The 15,601-nt window shown below is 42.7% G+C and overlaps 1 protein-coding gene and 1 pseudogene across 1 annotated transcript in view; one reads left to right on the top strand and one right to left on the bottom strand.

Moving 5' to 3' along the window:
* HSD17B3 (hydroxysteroid 17-beta dehydrogenase 3) overlaps positions 1-15,601 on the bottom strand; it is a 55,696-nt gene that overhangs the window by 30,349 nt on the left and 9,746 nt on the right. The window lies entirely within an intron of this gene.
* LOC129648510 (CDK5 and ABL1 enzyme substrate 2-like) lies at positions 50-1,915 on the top strand (annotated as a pseudogene).

Below are 15,601 nucleotides of genomic sequence, written 5' to 3' on the forward strand. Positions count from 1 at the left end.
ATGCTGCCAGGGCCACCCAGCAGGTGCTGAAGAAGCAAGGGGATTGGAGATGCAACCAGGCTGCAATCTTCTCCCCTCAACAGGCAGCCCCAGAGTCTGGGCCTGCACAGCAAGAAGCACCTGCTGCCCCTGCCGCAGCCATCTGTTGCTGGAACCTCCTGGCAGGGCCTTGACGCCCCAGGGCCTGCTCAGCCCTCAGACTGGGCCAGAGCCTGGACAGGCAGTGCCACAGGCGGCTTGTGGCCTGCCCTTGAAAGACGCAGTGGGATGTGCCTCTTTCAAAGAACCAAACATATCTGGATCCCCAGACCCAAAGGCATGGAGGAGACTCATCAAGGACATAAGGCAGTATGACTCCAAGAACCGCAGGACTGCGCTGATCTGCGCTAAGCGGTCCCAGTGTGCAGCCTTCTCAGGCCCACCCTACAGAGAAGGCTGCGGGTCAGTGACCTGAGGGTGGGCAGCCAGAAGCAGACACATCCCTCCAGCGGCTCTTCTGAGGCAGTCTTCCAGTTGGGGGCAAATGGAAAGGTTGTGCCTTACGTCAAGTTCCTATACTCCACCAACACCCTGGTCACACTCAAGACAGAAGGCCCTGGTCCAGCGTCCCCGCACTCTGTCGGCTCAGAACTAGGGGACAACTCGGGGATGCCCTGGAGTACAACCCCAACCTCCTGGATGACTCTTGGGGGCCCTGTGGAAAGCACGAGTGCGGTCTTCATGTTCATCTGCTACATCACCACAGTGATAGGGTACGTGAAGGCCCCCAACCTCAAGAAGGACATGAGCAAAACTTTCCCAGAGAAGTCCCTGCACATCGAGCTAACGCTAAGCAAAATTAGAACTTTAAAACCAGAAATGCAGAACCTGTCCAGGAAGTGTGGTTTGGAGCCATGACGGTGTCCATGTCTACCTGTACTTGGAGAAGTTGGTCTTGCAGGGTGAGCTCAACAAGCAGAACTGCAGGCTCTGCAGCAAGACCAGCAGCGACCTCCTCAAGTGTGACATGGAGCAGCTCATCGACAAGTTAAAAGAAAGGTTTCAATTCAATAAATGCGATCTAACTGGGTTTGAGTTTATGGTGCTCGTGGTCTAGGAACTTGTTCTCCACCTTCCCAAGAACCAAGTGTTACCTCATTACAGATGCTTCATTGGACCTTCCCTGGAAGCTCAGCTGGTAAAGAATCCACCTGCAATGCAGGAGACCCCAGTTCGATTCCTGGATTGGGAAGATCCACTGGAGAAAGGATAGGCTACTCACTCCAGTATTCTTGGGCTTTCCTGGTGGCTCAGTTGGTAAAGAATCTGCCTGCAATGTGAGAGACCTGGGTTCAATCCCTGGGTTGGGAAGATCCCCTGGAGAATGGAACAGCTACCCACTCCAGTCTCTGGCCTGGAGAATGCCATGGACTGTATACTCCATGAGGTCACAAAGAGTCAGACACTACTGAACGCCTTTCACTTTCACTTTCTTTCATGCAGCAGTTCTAGCGCTGCTGGCCTCCGTGGCACTCCTGGCACTTCATGAGTCCAAAGGTGGGCTTCCAGCACTGGAGTGTGGATGGCGGCCTTCCCTGGCTGGTACCGCTGCTTTGCCACACACCCTTGCTTCCTTGGAGAGACATTGCTTCCATTCCAAAGCACAGCACACTGCCACAGTATTTCTAGCACCCCCCTCCTATGTTCTTCTGTGAACAAGATGTGGAATTTTGTTATGGTTTCTTTTTTTCCTGTGCCTGGGACTGGTCTGGCATCAGGACTTTGATTTACAATGTGAAGTGCTGAATCCTGACTTCACAGCATTTCTCATCTCTGCATCACCCAGCCTTCTGCTACCATCATTGCCACTGCGCTATCATCTGGTGGAGACCTTGCTCTCCAGATCTCGCTGCAAATGATGGATTTCTGGAGTTGACCTGTTAGAGCATTAATCTAGGCTACTTAGGGTTTTCTGACATGGAAACAGCACTATGGACTCCTCCACCCCTCTGCCAGTTTCCCTCCAAGCCCAGGACAGCCCCTCAGGGGTGTCTGCTCACCTCCCCGAATCTATTAGCAGAGCTCTGGCATCAGCCTAAAGCCAATAAGAGCAGGCCCCTGGCTGGTTTGGGTCTCATTTTTTACTCTGGGATCTCTGTTCTTCCGAGGATCGCATCTCCTGGGTGTCATGTAACCCAACAGGCCTCTTAGCACAGAATCAGCCCACCCCAGGCAGGGATCTGCCTCACCAGGAAAACCCCATTTGCCCGTGACTCTTAGGACCTTCAGGATGAATGGATTGCTGGCTCTTGATTTTCCTAAGCAATATTGTGGAGAAAAAAAGGTATTTATTGTCATTTAGAATTTGGTTCTCTGCATTTTTTTTTTTTTTTGGCAAGGGAACAAAAACTGGCTAAACGAGGTCTGTTGAAGTTGTGATTTCAACCACATTTCACTCTCCAGCAGGGAGGAGAGAGACCACTTCAAGCCCTGCCTCCCCATGTGGGTGGGGGCCCAGGGCTTCTTCCTCCCTTGCAGGAAAGTGGAAGCCACCTTGTCTGGAGCAGACACCCACACCAAGCAGACCCCAAGCACTGGTCGTTGCCCTCATAGGCAGTTCTGTGCCCAGCACGCCAGCTTCTCCACACTACATGTAGCCCAGGTTTTCCACTTGCTGCTCCACCGGAAACACTGAAGACGAAGGACTAGAGCTTCTCCTTCACAGGTCAGCAGCTCTCGGAAAGAACGGTGTTAGCCAGACCATTAAGCTGCTTCCTGACCACTGTCTCATGAACCTGTCACCGGAGAGGCTCTAGGACAGTCGCACCTGCATCCTACCTGTGTGGACTGGTGCTTTTGCAGAAAGGAGATACCAGCCTTCATCAGAGCACTGAGCCACCAGCCACTAAACTGAGACCCCAGCAGGAGTGCAGGATGACCGCTCAGACCCTGCTGACTGCTATTCCTTCTTCCTAAGTCGCTTACATGGGCTAAGGGGGACTGCAGGGTGAGTGTGAAGCCCAAGTCTGTATTCTCACCTAATTTACTGAGTGCATCTTCCCTGTCCACCCCAAGAAGTGAAGTGAAGTGAAGTCGCTCAGTCGTGTCCGACTCTTCGCAACCCCATGAACTGTAGCCTATCAGGTTCCTCCGTCCATGGGATTTTCCAGGCAAGAGTATGTCCCCCAAACTGGACGTGCACCAAGGAGGGCATGAAGGATGAAGCTTCTGGGCCCCAGGCAACTCTTCTAGAAAGTGACCTGTCCTGCCACCACAGCATCTCAAGGACACTCCTGTTACAGACACTGCAAGGGACCAACTTCCAAAATGTATGTCCTGGTCTACAACTAGCCTTGAAGGAGGCTAACGTCTTCCTGGGTATTTCTGTATAGATTTTAGAATGGCTGATACAGTAACTTAAGTTTGCATGTTAATGTGGTGAGAATTAGTCATTTACCAAACCTCTCTGTAACCTTCCCTTTAGTGCGCTGCTCCCTTTTTAATAATATCAAGAGCTGCCACTGTGTGGTACTCACATGAAAGTGAAAGTGAAGTCGCTCAGTCATGTCTGACTCTTTGCAACTCCATGGACTGGAGCCTACCAGGCTCCTTCGTCCATGGGATTTTCCAGCCAAGAGTACTAGAGTGGGTTGCCATTGCCTTCTCCAGGGGATCTTCCCAACCCAGGGATCAAACCCAGGTCTCCTGCATTGCAGGCAGACGCTTTACCATTTGAGCCACCAGGGAAGCTGGCGGTACTCACGTGAAGCCAATATTTAAGGCATTAAACTTTAGCCTGAACTGTCACCGCCTACCGCCAGCCCAGACATCTGTGTCCAAGGGCATGGGGCCACTCTCTCAGCACCTGAGAGGTGCTGTAGACTTAAATGAGCGCTAAGTGGCTATTTAACCTATCTAGATATGTGTCATGGATTTGTTTGCAAAAAGTAACGTATTTGTGTTTTAAGTAAAATTTGGTTTTGCAAAAAAAAAAAGGAATCTCTGGACGTAAAGCCTCAGCATTTATGTCTTTTTCTATTCTGATTTGTTAAATTACAGTATTAAATACACAAGTATATTCTCATTGTAAAAGATGTCCCCACTGCCCTCACAGTCCCACTTCCCCTCCGCTGCTAGGCTCCTGCTATCTTTAGTTTGCTGTTGATCCTCCTTTCTAACTTTCTTCATCTACATGCTCCCATACGTACATGCAGAAATCAAAGTTTGTTTTGTGGGGTTTCTTTTTTTCACACTTTATAAGTGGCATTCTATGTGTGTGCGCTAAGTCACTTCAGTCGTGTCTGACTCTTTGCGACCTTATGGACTGTTGCCCACCAGGCTTCTCTGTCCATGGGATTTCCCAGGCAAGAATATTGGAGTGGGTTGCCATGTCCTTCTCCAGGAAATTTCTCCTGTACAATGAAGTTATTCAGTTATACATATATATACATTCCTTTTTAAATATTATTTTCCATTATGGTTTATCACAGAATATTTTATTTGTTTTTCTCTTTTTGTGACTGGTTTATTTTACTAAGCATGTCATCAAGATTCATCCACATTGTAGAGTATGTCAGAATTTCCTTCCTTTTCAAGGCTCAAAAGTACTGTGTTATATGCCTATATCACATTTTGTTTATTCGCCCATCATCAATGAACCTTTCAGTGCACCTTTTTTGAAAACTTTTCCCACTGTGTTTCTATTTTTAATTTGTATTGGGGTATAGTTGATTTACAATGTTGTTTTAGGTTCTGCTGTACAGCAGAGTGAATGAGTTATCCATTCCTTTTTTAGATTCTTTTCCCATATAGGTCATGACAGAGTGTTAAGTAGAGTTCCCTGTGCAATATAGCAGGTTCTTATTAGTTATCTATTTTATATATATTATTGTGTATATGTCGATCCCAATCTCCCCTTGTAACCATAAGTTTGTTTTCTACAACAGTGACACTATTTCTGTTTTGTAAATAAGTTCATTTGTACCATTTTTTCTAGATTCCACATATAAGCGATATCATATGGTACTTGTCTTTCTGTCTGACTTCACTCAGTATGACAATTTCTAGGTCCATCCATGTTGCTGCAAATGGCATTATTTCATTCTTTTTTATGGTTGAGTAATATTCTGTTGCATATGTCCCCATCAACAGAGGAATGGATAAGGAAGATGTGGTACACATCAGAGAACACTGAATATAGCTCTCTGTACTATACGGTAGGGCCTTCTTGTTTATCCATCTCTATATAAAAGCTAATATCTGCTAACCCCAACCTCCTAGTACATGCCTTTCCTAATCCTCTCCCCCTTGGCAAAGTCCAGCCTGTTGTGTTTCATAGATAGTTTCATTTATGTCATATTGACTTACTTCACTTAGTATGATAATCTCTAGTTTCATCTATGTTGCTGCAAATGGCATTATTTAGTTCTTTTTCTGGCCGAGTAGTATTCCACTGTGTGTATGCACCACATCTTCTGTATCCGTTCATCTGTCAATGGACATTTAGGTTGCTTCCGTGCATTGGGTATTGTGAATAGCACCGCTATGAACATAGGCGTACATTTATCTTTTTGAATTACAGGTTTGTCTAGATATAACCAGAACACACCTTTTGCCAATTCTACTCTTTCCGTTTTCATTTTCTTATCAATTTGTAGGAGTTTTATTTTTATATATTCTTGGTATTAATTATTTGCCTAATCTCAAGGATGTAAATACATTTTCTTATAACCCTTTGTAGTTTGTAGTTTGATTTTTGTTGCTGTTGTTTATTTTTTGAGAATAGTGTGAGGTTGAAATCATCCAGTATTATTTTTTTTCAAAATGGGTGGCTAATTGTCTTGGCAACATTTTTCTATTTATCCGTTTTTTTCCTGATTTGAAATACTTAGTCATATGCCCAGTTCTCATATGTATGTGGGTCTGTCTTTGACCTGTTTGTTCTGTCGCACTGGACTGTTTCTTACTTCCTATGTCAGTGTCACTTCTGATCATCTTATAATAGGCTTTGATATCTGGTGTCTGATATCAAGGAAGTGGATTGCCATTTCCTTCTCCAATGTATGAAAGTGAAAACTGAAAGTGAAGTCGCTCAGTTGTGCCCGACTCTTAGGGACCCCATGGACTGCAGCCCACCAGGCTCCTCCTTCCATGGGATTTTCTAGGCAAGAGTGCTGGAGTGGGTTGCCATTGCCTTCTCCAGAGGAAGTCTCTACTATTTGTTATTTTCTTTCAAAATGTTTTTGTGTTTTCTTCTTTGTTTAATTTCCCAAGTAAATGATAACATTGTATTTTTAATGCATTATATTGAAATTAGATGGTGATTGCGGCCATGAAATTAAAAGACGCTTACTCCTTGGAAGGAAAGTTATGACCAACCTAGATAGCATATTCAAAAGCAGAGACATTACTTTGCCAACAAAGGTCCGTCTAGTCAAGGCTATGGTTTTTCCAGTGGTCATGTATGGATGTGAGAGTTGGACTGTGAAGAAAGCTGAGTGCCGAAGAATTGATGCTTTTGAACTGTGGTGTTGGAGAAGACTCTTGAGAGTCCCTTGGACCACAAGGAGATCCAGCCAGTCCATTCTGAAGGAGATCAGCCCTGGGATTTCTTTGGAAGGAATGATGCTGAAGCTGAAACTCCAGAACTTTGGCCACCTCACGCGAAGAGTTGACTCACTGGAAAAGACCCTGATACTGGGAGGGATTGGGGGCAGGAGGAGAAGGGGACGACAGAGGATGAGATGGCTGGATGGCATCACTGACTCGATGGACATGAGTTTGGGTGAACTCTGGGAGTTGGTGATGGACAGGGAGGCCTGGCGTGCTGCAATTCATGGGGTCGCAAAGAGTCGGACATGACTGAGCGACGGAACTGAACTGAACTGAAGGAGAACGTTATATCTTTGTAGAAATCAGTTATCTCGTCCATAACATGCTATTTATTCAGATCTTCTGCATTCTTCTAAAACTTTTAGAAGTTTCTTCATTAAAATCTTGGGCATTTCTTATTAGTTTGCATTAGTTAGGATAACTTAAGCTTCTATAACAAATAACTCCAAAATTTCAGTGGCTTCACACAATGAAGTTTGGTTTTTATCTTATATAACAGATTCTATTACACATAATTCTTTAGGACCCACAACTGAGAAAGGCATTGCCACCTTTAACTTTAGGTTTCCAAGGTTGCCCTGGCTGTTGACATCCAGCCAGTGAGAGGATTGAAAGAGGGTGGAAAAGAGACAACCCTTCTTCCCTTAACCTCCTTGACCAAGTGACACACATCGTTTCTACTTGACTTCACTGGGCAAATGTCACAAAACTCCAGCTAGATGTAAGGCAGTCTGGGAAATTCCCTGGCTGGATAGCTGCCTACCAGCTACACCTTTATACAATGGAAGAATAAGGAATTGGGGGACACTTAGCTGTTCCAGCCACCAGTATCTTATGTTTATCTGTGGCCATTGTGAATTAAATTATTATAAATAACTAAATTGGGTCAATTTATATAATGGAATACCATACAATACTGAAAATGAATGAACCAAGTTCTACACACACCAGCATGAATGAATTTCAAAAAGCACAGTATTGATCAGAAGCAGAAACAGATTCTGAAAGACATATGAATCAATTTACATTAAGTTCAAATTAAGTAATGCAACCAAATGTACTGGGAGACACACACATGCTACAGAACTTTTTTAGAGTAAGGAAATTATTAACACAATGTTCATGATAGTGTTACGTCTCCGGGGGTGAGGGAGGGGAAACACAAAGGCATGACACATGTGCCTGTATGACACGCTTCAAGGTAACTGGTGAGGCTGCATTTCTTAAGCTCGGTGATAAGGGATACTGCACTCATTTTAATTTTTATTTTTGTAATCACATTCAGATTATATGAAGAAGGAAATGGCAACCCACCCCAGTATTCTTGCCTGGAGAATTCCATGGACTGAGGAGCCTGGCAAGCTACAGTCCATGGGGTCACAAAGAGTCAGACACCACTGAGCGATTTTCGCTTATTCATTATATACATTCTTGTCTGGTACACTTCCCTCCACACACATACACATGCACACAGCCACAACATAATTGCACACAATTCAACATACAGTGAATTTAGGATATTCAAAGCCAGAATCAGAAATTATAGGGTTGAAGTCAAGCCACACAGGAACAAAGAAATGAAGCCAAGAAAATATAAAGATAATTAAAAGCTGCTGCTTTCATTTAAGGCAAGATGAAAGCAAATATGCTTACAGTGCAGCTGGAGTAATTTAGACTAGAATAATTTAGACATTAGGAAGAAGAAATTCCTTGCTGAAACAGCATAAGACACCATCATATATTGCCAGTACATGTAGGATAATATTCAAGAATAGAGAAAAGCAGTTGTTTTTCTTGGGTTGGGCTGAGCCAAGGGATTTTAATTGAAGAGGCAACTCTGTGCCATTACCTGTATCTGCCAGGATCACTGTCCTGAGAAGAATTCTAACAGCTTGTCTGACACACTGGAGCTTGTAGCATTTTTGCCATCCCAGATGTTGGGGGGTGGCACTAGAACTGCCCAGGTATGAAGAAATTAACCAGACAATCTTTAGTCATATATTTTGCTTCTAGCACTCTGTGCACATTAATAGCCAAGAATGCATGTTTACATATATTAGAGTGATGAAAAGTAAACCTTATAATGTTTAAATATATATAAAATATATTATATGTATATAAATATTAAAATTTATAGTAGTAGAGGGTCAGTTAAAATTGGTTCAATAGTATAGAGGACAATCTGGCACTCATATCCAGTACTTGAGTGCACACACCCATTGATCCAGCAATCTTTCTGATAGGGATGTATTCTTGGATATATGTAGGTTTATTTTCAAAGATGTGTCTTGAAACATTATTGTAAATACAAAAATTAAAGGCAAGCCCATCCCAATAAAAGAAACATAGTACATTGCTGGGATAGGATAACCTGAAATGATTAAAAGGAATGAAGGCCATCTGTTTGCCTTTGCTATGGCAAGATCTCCCTGTTACATTATTAAATGAACAAGCAAAGTTTAAACAAGGGTTTATGGTTGTGGGACGCAGGATCCCATTTGTGCTCATGTGGGCAAAAGGTAGACACATAGGTGTAATTTCTGCTAAGAGACTGCTAGCAGGCCAGTAAAATTTGTCCCCCTCTTCTTCCCAGGCATGTGACCAGATGACACTCCTGGTCTTTCTTCTGGTTACAGGACTGAGTACTGTCAATGGGCTCCAGGACACAGACATGCTTATGACCCAGCTCCAATCTTGAAGAGTAGCACAGAGGCTTACAGGATAGATGAAGAAGCAAGACAGAAGGAACTAGACAGAGCCACTCACCACGAAAGAAAGTCTCTGGATTGTTATGCTGAAACTACTCTGTACTATCAACCTCCATATCAACATGTAAGTATGGATATAGCCATGGTTTTCCTTTACCTTTTCTGAAAGGAACCTCAAGACATTGTGAACACTGGTGACCTTTACAGAGAAGGGCCAGGTAAGGGCAGGAGTGAGGAGAGTCCTTTATTTCTCATTCTATGCCTTTCTGAGCTGCTTGAGTTTTCTAATTTTATACCTGTATTATTTTATCTTTAATATGAATTATCTGGGCAAAGAGATAACGACCTTTTTTCTCTTTTCTTCCTTACACTTCTTTGAATTAAAAACAAAAATATTCTATGAAGACCTACAAGACCTTCTAGAACTAACACCCAAAAAAGATGCCCTTTTCATTATAGGGGACTGGAATGCAAAAGTAGGAAGTCAAGAAATACCTGGAGTAGCAGGCAAATTTGGCCTTGGAGTATAGAATGAAGCAGGGAAAAGGCTAATAGAGTTTTGCCAAGAGAATGCACTGGTCAGAGCAAACACCCTCTTCCAACAACACAAGAGAAGGCTCTACACATGGACATCAACAGATGGACAACACCAAAATCAGATTGATTATATTCTTTGCAGCCAAAGATGGAAACGCTTCATACACTCAGCAAAAACAAGACTGGGAGATGACTGTGGCACAGATCATGAACTCCTTATTGCTAAATTCAGGCTTAAATTGAATAAAGTAGGGAAAACCACTAGACCATTCAGGTATGACCTAAATCAATCCCTTATGATTATACAGTGGAGGTGACAAATAGATTGGAGGGATTAGATCTGATAGAAAGAGAGCCTGAAGGACTATGGATAGAGGTTTGTGACATTGTACAGGAGGCAGGGATCAAGACCATCCCCAGGGAAAAGAAATGCAAAAAGGCAAAATGGTTGTCTGAGGAGGCCTTACAAATAGCTGTGAATAGAAGAGAAGCAAAAGGCAAAGGAGAAAAGGAAAGATATACCCATGTGAATGCAGAGTTCCAAAGAACAGCAAGGAGAGATAAGAAAGCCTTCCTCAATGATCAATGCAAAAAAATAGAGGAAAATGATAGAATGGGAAAGACTAGAGATCTCTTCAAGAAAATTAGAGCTACCAAGGGAACATTTCATGCAAAGATGGGCTCAATAAAGGACAGAAACAGTATGGACCTAAAACAGAAGCAGAAGATATTAAGAAGAGGTGGAAACAATACACAGAAGAACTATACAAAAAAGAAGATCTTCATGACCCAGATAATCACAATGGTGTGATCACCAACCTAGAGCCAGACATCCTGGAATGTGAAGTCAAGTGGGCCTTAGGAAGCATCACTATGAACAAAGCTAGTGAAAGAGATGGAATTCCAGTTGTTCTATTTTAAATGCTAAAAGATGATGCTGTGAAAGTGCTGCACTCAATATGCCAGCAAATTTGGAAAACTGAGCAGTGGCCACAAGATTCGAAAAGGTCAGTTTTCATTCCAATTCCAAAGAAAGGCAATGCCAGAAAATGCTCAAACTACCACATAATTGCCCTCATCTCACATGCTAGTAAAGTAATGCTCAAAATTCTCCAAGCCAGGTTTCAACAGTATATGAACCATGAACCCTCAGATGTTCAAGCTGGATTTAGAAAAGGCAGAGGAACCAGAGATCGAATTGCCAACATCCATTGGAACATCGAAAAAGCAAGAGAGTTCCAGAAAATCATCTACTTCTGCCTATTGACTATGCCAAAGCCTTTGACTGTGTGGATCACCACAACTGTGGAAAATTCTTCAAGAGATGGGAATACCAGAGCACCTGATCTGCCTCTCGAGAAATCTGTATGTAGGTCAGGAAGCAAGAGTGAGAACTGGACATGTAACAACAGACTGGTTCCAAATAGGGAAAGGAGTACATCAAGGCTGTATTTTGTCGCCCTGCTTATTTAACTTATATGCAGAGTACATCATGAGAAATGCTGGGCTGGATGAAGAACTAGTTGGAATCAAGATTGCCAGGAGAAACATCAGTAACCTCAGATATGCAGATGACACCACCCTTATGGCAGAAAGTGAAGATGAATTAAAGAGCCTCTTGATGAAAGTGAAAGAGGAGACTGAAAAAGTTGGCTTAACGCTCAACATTCAGAAGACTAAGATCATAGCATCTGGTCCTATCACTTCATGGCAAATAGATGGGGAAACAGTGGAAACAGTGACAGACTTTATTTTGGGGGGGCTCCAAAATCACTGCAGGTGGTGACTGCAGCCATGAAATTAAAAGATGCTTGCTCCTTGGAAAGAAAGTTATGACCAACCTAGACAGCATATTAAAAAGCAGAGACATAACTTTGCCAACAAAGGTCCATCTAGTCAAGGCTATGGTTTTTCCAGTAGTCATGTACGGATGTGAGAGTTGGACTATAAAGAAAGCTGAGCACCAAATAATTGATGCTTTTGAACTGTGGTGTTGGAGAAGACTCTTGAGAGTCTCTTGGACAGCATGGAGATCCAACCAGTCCATTCTAAAGGAAATCAGTCCTGAATATTCATTGAAAGGGCTGATGTTGAAGCTGAAGCTCCAATACTTTGGCCACCTGATGTGAAGAACTGACTCATTTGAAAAGACCCTGATATTGAGAAAGATTGAAGGCAGGAGGAGAAATGTATGACAGAGGATGAGATGACTGGATGGCATCACTGACTCAATGGCCATGAATTTGAGTAAACTCCAGTTATTAGCGATAGACAGGGAAGCCTGGCATGCTGCAGTCCATGGGGTTGCAAAGAGTCAGAAACGACTGAATGAACTGAACTGACATAAACATGATCGGCTATCAGGGAAGTGCAAATCTAAAGCACAATGATATGTTACTGCGCAGCTCTCAGAATGGCTAAAATAAAGAAAAAAAAATAGCAACACCAAATACTGGTGAGAATGTTGAGAAAATGGACCACTCACATAGTGCTGTTGAGAATGGTACAATCAATCTAGGAAATAGTTTGGCGATTTCTTAAAAAACTAAACATGCAGCTATCATGCTGTGCTGTCCTTAATCACTCGGTAGTATCCCACTCTTTATGACCCCATAGACTGTAGCCTGCCAGGCTCCTCTGTCCATGGGGATTCTACCATACCAGCTGGCAATTGCACTCCTGAGTATTTATTTCAGAAAAAAAACAGTCTTATGTTCACACAAAACTTACATATAAATGTTTATAGAAGCTTTATTTGTGTTGCCAAAATACTGAAACAACTTAAATGTCCATCAGTGGATGAATGGTTAAACAGACTGTGTAACCTCCATACCGTGGAATTCTACTTAGTACTGAAAAGGAACAGAATATTGGGACACCCTGGATGAATCTGCAGAAAATTATGCTGGGCAGAAAAAAACCCATTCAAAAAGGCTACAAAGCATATGATTCCATTTATATAGCATTCTTTAAAAGACCATGTTATAGAACTGGAGACCAGATAAGCATTTGCCACAGGTTAAGAAGGAAGTAAGAGACACAGAGAACATATTCATGATTGCCAGTGGGCTGGAGAGGTGGGGGAGGAAAGGATTTGGAGTTTGGGATTAGCAAATACAAACTATTTTGTATCAGCTGGATAAACAACAAGGTCCTATTGTAGCACAGGAAACTATATTCAATATCCTGTAATAAGCCATAATGAAAAGAATATGAAAAAGAATATATATAACTGATCATTTTGCTGTGCAGCAGAAATTAACACAACATTATAAATCAACTATACTTCAAGAAAGAAATAATGAAAGAAAGAAGGAAGGAAGGAGAAAGAAAGAAAGAAAGAAAAAGAGGGGAGGAAGGATATGAGCAGAGGTGGGGGGATTTATAAAACAACCATGCAAGGGCTCCTTATGATGAGGGAAATATTCTGTATCTTGACTGTATTGATGTTGATACCCTGACTTATATGATAACTTTGTAAGATTGGGTAAAGGGTACATGGGATCTCTTTGTATTCTTTCTTACTTATGAATCTATAAATATGTCAAAATTAAAAGGTTAGTTTAAAAAAAAAAGTTAAAGGAGAACTAAATAAATACAGGAAAATTAGATAACAGTGCATATGCTCCCTAAGGACTGGGCAGAGCTGACTAGAACTCTGAATGACTGGAACGCTGGGAGGCATTAAATATGCCTACTGACCTAAACTACTTGATTGTTCACAATCACTGGGTTTTCTTGTAGTCTCCAGAGATTAGAGGTAGATTTTGGCTACGGATCTCCCCGCCACCCAACAAATAGCCAGCGGATGGTGTGTTGCAAAATGCAAACAAGTCTCAGACCAAATCCTACCAACAACAACATCTGTCAGTAAGCAGGCATCAAAGCAATTATGAACCTGTTCTCATAGCTTAGTGGAGTCCCAGCCGTCTGTTCCTTAGGCACTCTGTGAAGGCTCATCCCAGGTAGATACAATCATGTTCTGGGGGCACGGTGCAGTCAAACTTCTGGCAGGGTTAGGTGACAGAATCCTCCACTCTCAGCAGGACACGGGGCCAAATCCATTCAAGGTCAAGAACACCACTCTGCTGTGCTCACAGACACCACATCCTTGTTCACAGGAGGGCGAAAGTGCCTCTGCAACACTTCTAGCAAATCCACACATCTTGGAAGATACTTCCTCAGGAAAACTATCGATAACCTTTCTTAGGCTAAGGGGCAAACTCTCTAATGAAAGTCAGGTTAGCTGAAGCACAGATGTTGATGAATTCTGATTTAGCATCTTTAAAAATTAGCTGAAACCTGGATTTAGCCAAAGTCTTGGCAAAAACAGCACATTCTCTGGGTAACTTGCAGAGAGTTTAATAAAAGACTGATTTACAAAGTATGAGTAGTGTGTGGAAAACCCAGGATATTCTGGAGCTATTAACAACAGCAGCTGTGAACCTGAAAGGGTTGGGGGATGAACAGATACCAGAACCAGAGGGTGGAGAGGGCTGCTCAACAGAGCTACAGCCTTCAGCAGAGGGACACAGCCTTCCCTGACCCACAGAAAGAGAGCAGAAAGAAACCCAGCTTCATGTTCCTGACTCCCTCTTACCTGTTGCCAGTGTCTCCCAACCCCCACGAACCCTGCTGAAACCAGAGACCAACTGAGGTGCTTGGTGCAGGTCAGCCTCCTGGAGCACAGAGGAGGGTGAAGAAGAGCAGAGAGTGAATCCTGAGGGGGCAGGTAGAAGAAACTCAACACACACCACCTTGGACATTATCTTCAACTGTTAACCCACGGCAGAAATGTGCACTCACTAATCTTATATACAAATTTACCGTACAACCCAGTGATTCCATTCCTAGGTAATCTACCCAAGAGAAATGGAAATATATGTCCATGCAAAACAGCACATAAGAGTATTCACAGCAGCATATTATATACCTCCCAAGAGGGAACAACCCACATATTCATCAGTTAATAAATGAATAAACAAAGTGTGGTATATCCATATGATAGAATATTATTCTGCAATAAAAACTAAAGAACCACTGACACGTGCTACAACATGGGTGAACCTCAAAAATACTCTGAAGGAAATCAGACACAAACGACTGCATAGTGTGTGGTGGCATTTGCATGAAATGTTCAGAAACGATGAGCGGCAGCCTAGGACTAGGGGTAGGAATGGGGGATTAACCGTGGCCAGTTGTCAGTGATCTCACTAGGGTCATTAGGATGATGGACATGTGCTAAAGCTGGATAGTGATGATGGCGAACTCTTTGGTCAATTTACTAAAAGTTATTGTACTGTACATGTAGCTGAATTTTATGGTATGTGAATTATACCTCAAGAAACTGTTTAAACTTATGGACTCACATATATATCATATTATGCATGCTGAAGTATTTTAAAGCAAATTATACTCAGTCTAACGCTGATCTTCAGTCATAAAGTATTATTACAAGTCCCACCCCTGGCCTGGAATCTGTATAGTGAGGTTTCACTTTGTAAAAAGACATATATATATATATATATATATATAAAATTAGGGGTGATATTCTGGGTTCAATCCCTGGGCCAGGAAGAACCCCTGGAGAAGGGAAAGGCTATCGCTCCAGTATTCTTGCCAGGATAATTCCATGGACAGAGGAGACTGGCAGGCTATAGTCCATGGGGTCGAAAAGAGTCAGACACGACTGAGTGACTAACACCTTCCCTTTTTTTTCATTCTGCATCTGTCGTTTCTTTAAATAGTTGATTTCCTAGTATATT

Source organism: Bubalus kerabau, chromosome 4, assembly GCF_029407905.1.
Source record: "Bubalus kerabau isolate K-KA32 ecotype Philippines breed swamp buffalo chromosome 4, PCC_UOA_SB_1v2, whole genome shotgun sequence".
Classification (NCBI taxonomy): domain Eukaryota; kingdom Metazoa; phylum Chordata; class Mammalia; order Artiodactyla; family Bovidae; genus Bubalus; species Bubalus kerabau.